This window comes from Rhagoletis pomonella, unplaced genomic scaffold (assembly GCF_013731165.1).
Source record: "Rhagoletis pomonella isolate Grant_MI unplaced genomic scaffold, Rhpom_1.0 Rhpom_scaffold_00011, whole genome shotgun sequence".
NCBI lineage: Eukaryota > Metazoa > Arthropoda > Insecta > Diptera > Tephritidae > Rhagoletis > Rhagoletis pomonella.
Window position 1 is genome coordinate 14,408,017 of NW_023458565.1, and position 5,926 is coordinate 14,413,942.

General features: G+C 36.2%; 1 protein-coding gene across 1 annotated transcript in view; it reads left to right on the top strand.

The window, feature by feature from the left end:
* LOC118747176 (major royal jelly protein 1) overlaps nucleotides 1-5,926 on the top strand; it is a 16,534-nt gene that overhangs the window by 10,247 nt on the left and 361 nt on the right. The gene's annotated exons all lie outside the window — the stretch shown is intronic.

Below are 5,926 nucleotides of genomic sequence, written 5' to 3' on the forward strand. Positions count from 1 at the left end.
ATGAAGATGAAGATGAAGATGAAGATGAAGATGAAGATGAAGATGAAAATGAAGATGAAGATGAAGATGAAGATAAGGATAAAAATCATAACCCCTTAACTTTAACTCATCTTAACTTAAAAACTTACTCCACCTGAGCTCACCACACATTAATTCACCACACTTTAACTCCCCACACCTAAATTCACCACACCTTAACCCCCGCACCTAAATCCACCACACCTAAATCCACCACACCTAAATCCACCACCCTTAATTCACCACACCTCAACTTTCTCACCACACCTTAACTCACCTCAACTCACCACACCAAAATTCACCACACCTTAACTCACCACACCTCAACTTTCTCACCATAACTTAACTCACCACACCTGAATCCACCACACCTAAATTCACCACACCGTAACTCCTACACCCAAATCCACCACACCGCAGCTCACCACACCCAATTTCACCACATGACATGATATCACTTGATGTGGCATCAAAGGCAACATCATTTGGCATAAAATGAACCAAAATAAATAAGATTTAGATAGAGGTGAAAAAAGGGATAAAAAGGAAATACAACTGAAGAGTGTGCGATGTTATATTGTGGTGTGTTATGCTTCATATGTTATGTTATTTATTCTTATGTTATGGTTATGTTATGTTATACCAAGTACTAAGCTAAACTCCCCTCCACTTAACCCATTCCAACTAATGTTATTTTAGCTCATTCAACTTACATAAACTATCCTTAATTTTATCGGTTGAATTTCAACCGCTGGGCGAACACTAGTAATTAAAATTTTGCATATTAATGATAACAAGAATCAATATAGAATTTTAGCTATTGATAATTAATTGTGACAGGGTTATTGGCTTTTATTTTCAGCCGCATTAGAGTTACACCATTGACTTTTTATCGTTTTTTGAGATAAAGCTACCGCGCCAAAGCTTTTGCCTGATTAGCGAATGGGGTCGAAGTTCTGTTATCGTATTTTAAAGACTGCAATATCAGCGGATAGCCACCAATCCTATCAGTATTTCAACGCAATGCACTCTTTAATTCATATACAAGTGAGGTGGTGTTACCAGAGCAGCTGATTTTTCGCGACTTTAAGCGATAATCTTAATTTGGTTTGGTACGAGTCTGTTTGCAATGTACAAACCAGAGCTACTAAAAATAATCGTTTCATAAGCAGGTTGAGAATTTCAGCCATGTTTAAAAATTGGCATTTATTTTAATTATTGGAACTAGCTAGCAAAAGTTATTATTCTGCAGGTCCCAAAGCATCAAGGAACCTATAAATCTCATAAAAATTTTGGGAAAATACCCGTTTCTTTTGATCTATTTGAGAGACGAGAATAGGCATTGAACGAGGAACAGTATAGAGCCAATAATACTACTTCTACTTCTCACGAAATCGGAATAGCAAAGAGTTACCTTAGCGAAACTTGAAACCTCATTTTTAATGAAATGCGGCCAACCTTTTCAAGCTGAGAGGTGACAGATCGCCAAAGACTTCTGGCAAATCAACCTGCTACCCGTTTCATTTATATGTATACCCCCCAGAGGCTGACACGGGCTGGGGTTAGTGCCTAGAGCATAAGTATCCAAATTGTTGTCCATGACCCAACATACGTACGTTTAAAGAAGAGGGTCCTGGCACGTATTTCTGGGCGATAGATTTTCCAGCTCTTTGATGATAGAATTATCCGATTTGTGCTTAGAGCTGCGGCCAAGAAAGATTGCCCCAAGAGGCGCCCCAAGAAAAAAACTGGGCCAAATTTTTTAATTTGCTTAGCATCAGTTTGCTGTATGTTTTTGGAGCACAAAGTTTAGAGGATGAATGATATTATAACTGACGCCCTTAACTCTAGCACTCGGCGCTTTGCTGGGTGAGTGCCTAACTAGTTTGACGTAAGAATAGTAGGTATTTTCAGAAATTTCTGTAAGAGTATCTGGACAACCCTGGAACATGCAAGACATCATAACGCCTTACCCAACGGAACGATAGAAAACAGGCAAACAATCAGATCACCTAACGGTAGCTATACCGGTGTAGAAGAGGAAAGGATACTTGGTCTGCTTTCTGTTCACTCCCACTAAACGAAAGACGGAATCACAAAAGTTCAGACCTTTTCCATCAGACTGGGAACTGGCAAGAAAGCCATTCACTCGGCGGTCGGTCGGAGAGGCGTTGGACTCGACAGGAAAGAAAAAGTATTATTTGCTGTCCTTGACATTGAGGGCGCCTTTTACAATACGTAACATCATTAGAGAAAAGAAATGCAAAGCTGCTTCAAACAAGAATTGCAGTTACAAACAACAAAAGGGATGCGCACTAGGAGGTATACTGTTACCTCTTCTGTGGAGCCTTGTACTGAATAAACTTCTACAAATCGTCTCTGCCAGAGAAGAGTTCGAGAGCCCCCCCTGCGATAATCTAGAAAGAGGTCTAAGCTTAATGAAAGCCTTATGCGTCAGAGTGGGTCTTAATGCCTTTACTAGAAGAATAATTCATTCAGGTAGCAGGAATATATGTACATACATAACTTTGAGTGAGGTCATTGTCTGTGAAGTATCATAGTCTAATAATGGACTTTAAACCAGATCTATGAAAACTCTAAAACACGATCTTTTTTTGAACACAATAATATCCGACTGCTTTGGGAACCAGATTACAAGAGCTAGGGGACACCACGAGGAAGCGGACGGATTAGCCAAGAAGGCAGTGACCTAAACTTCTAGATATAGTGCTTAGGCTATTCCTTACAGTAGGTAATGAGACTGACAGAATGACATTGGCGAAGCATCACACGACTTCGCCAAACCAAAAGGTTATTCGGGTGTACAATCTGAAGAGGCTTAGACTTCTAATTTACCACCCTAAAGAGAAACTACACTTTATAACAAGAATCCTTTCCAGCAAACTGCAGAGTAAGTAGACAAATGTATAAGTAAGGGATATATTTAAATGATCTACGTTGACTTTGTGACTCAGCAAAAGAGACACAATTGCATCTACATATTTATTCCTTGAGTGTGAGACCGTTTCAAGACTCTATGTGGCCAAACGATGAGCCTCCCTAAAAGCTCTACTAAGTTTTCTGAAAAATATAGGATGAGACGAAGTGTTTTGAATAGTAGCACAATATATCCATTGAGTCGCAGTGCATACAACTTTTTAATACCTGGCTCTCTAGGAATAGTAGTTTTCACGGTTTTCACAGTATCTTCCGCGGCAAAGCCTTGAACCACTGTAATCGCATCTATCGCTATTGGGAGTACACATGTAGGTAGATAGATATGTTTCAAAATTAATTAAGTGGCGAAAGGTACTAGTTGTACGATTTCTTAATCTGGCATTCTTGTTGAGATAAAAGTAACATTGGAGACGAATTGCGAATTCCAAAAACTTTAAAAAGAAAGTACTTGGCGGCTGGCTTAAATAAATAATATTAGTAAAACTTTGTAATTTGTTTGAAATGCACGCAGGTCCTCGCGGAAAAATGGGCAATCCTTTATATGTAACACTCTGGCTATGGGTATGTATTTTTTTTCATAAAAATAAGTATTTAAATACCTAAAAAATATTTCAAACATGTACGACTAGAATTACATAAGTGCACTTAAAATTTCTACTCCAGTTTCTGCTTGCCACCTGCACACACTCCTTCGTACAGACGAGGCACCGGCATAAAGGTCAAGGATCTACTGCTGCCACTACTATTTTCCAATGTCAAACACCTGGCTACTTTCCTGATCCATACAATTGTCGAAACTACTATAAATGTCAGAGTGGCGGCACGTATACGCGTTATAAATGTGGTTCTCGTCAACGTTACTCCGTACAAATGCAATCGTGTGCATTGTCCTCTAACGCAGTTTGTTATGATCCCGCATTTCGGTGCACAGCCGTGGGTGATCAGGGCGCCTGGCCCGGCGATTCGCGCATATTTTATACATGTCAGGCTAGTGGAAGTGATGGGAGGTTGCAGCCAGTGCTATTTAAATGTCCGGACGGTACCTCGTTCGATGGAGCTGCATGCGCATGAAGGATGAAGTGAATGTGAAAAAAAAATAAATAAATAATGGAAGGAAATAAAAGTACATTCGCTGTGTCGGTTTGAGAACTGAATTTCAAGTTGAATTTTTATTCAATAAAAAGCATTGTTTTTGTGTCGAAACCAATAATAGCCTAAAAAAATTGTATTCAAGGAAGAAATAAGGAAGAAGAAGGCAGATAAAAGTGATGGCATTGAGTAGAAATATAGAAACTGAAAAAGTGAAGAAAGTAGTAGAAACTTTAAAGAGTTAGTGGAAAGGTAAAAAGTAGAAGACGTCATAAAATAAGTTGGAAACTAATTCAAGAAGAATAAAGTAGTGAAGAAGTTGAATTAACAAAAATGGTAAAACTATTTTTGAACGAAAAAAAGTAGTCGGGTAAAAAGTAGTATGTAGTAGCAAAAGATTTAAATTAAACTGAAAGAAATATAGAAAAGAAGTAAAGTCTTAAAATAGAAATAAGAAAAGCACATAGATTACAGAAGAAAAAATAGAAACAAAACTGTAGTAAAATTAGAAAAATGGAGCAAAATTGAGAAGTAGATGAAAGTGCGAGGTTTGTATATGCTTTAGTAAATCTAGAAAAGTTTAGCAAAAAAAAAATAGCTGAAAGTGCGAAATTTAAAACTTTTGGTAAAAATGTGTAGGAACTGGATCTCAACCAAAAAGGCATAGTATAAAAGAGTAGTAGTAATTTAAGAAAAGTAGTTGATACTTAAATGGCAGTAGCAAAATCAAAGTTCTTTTTATCTGAATAAAAAGTACTAGATTTTTTAATAAAACGTTAACGGTAGTAAAAACCTTGAAGTCACGACTATAAATAAAATTAGGTATGCACGTTGTGGCAGTAAGAGAAAATCAACGGAAAAGTTGAAATTAACCCAGAGACTAAAATATGTAGATACTCAAAGACAGTAGCAGAAAGTTAAAAATAAGTAAAGTTTAAGGAAGTGGTAGAAAAATTACGCACTCGTTAAAAAAATTCAAAACCAGTTGCGAAAGTTAAAATTCGAGCTAAACGATGAGGCGGAGGTAAAAGAAAGGTAGTATAAATAAAAAAATAGTAGTAGAAAAATGTACGAAAAGTAAAACGCTGTACCAAACAGTTTCGAAATTTAGAATCCAGAATAAAGTATAAAGACTTAGAAGAAAGGTAGTAGATTTTAAAAAGAGGTTGCAGTAAAAAGCTACAAAAAACAAAAACAGTTGGAAAGTTAGAATAAATTATAAAGACGTAGAATAAAAGTGGTAGAATTTAACAAGAGATTGTAGTAGAAAATATAACCCAGAAGTTAAAAGTATCGAAAAATAGTTGTAGATAAAAATGACCAGAAGTAAAGGAGTGCACATTTATACAAAACTCGTTTACAAATTTCTGTAAAATTACGAACGCATTTGTTGCTATACAAGTCAGATAAAAAGCAGTAGAAACCATAAAATTAGTGAAACTTATTTTAAAAGCAGAATATTAGTGAAAGAGTAGGAATTGAAAACAAATAGAAACAAATAAAAAAAGGAGTAGAGTAAAAATAGTAGAAGGAGAAAGAAATATGTTACTCAAGTATAAAAAATTTGGAATCAAGTAAAGAATAACATGAGACAAGCTGAAAAAAGAAATAGAAAAAGGTATTAAAATGAAAATGTAGTCAAAGAAGGAAGTTTGTAGAAGTACGAGAAAGGAAGGAGTAAAGGAAGCAGAAACTAGAAATTAGTAGTAGAAAAAACTGACCAGAAATAAAAAATAGTACACATTTATATAAAACTTATTACTAAAAAATTACGTATTTTTACACAAATCACTTAAATCTACTTCACCAACGCTGCGGTTCAATCATCGCATTCGCGCACAACAGGATGCAACACGATCGA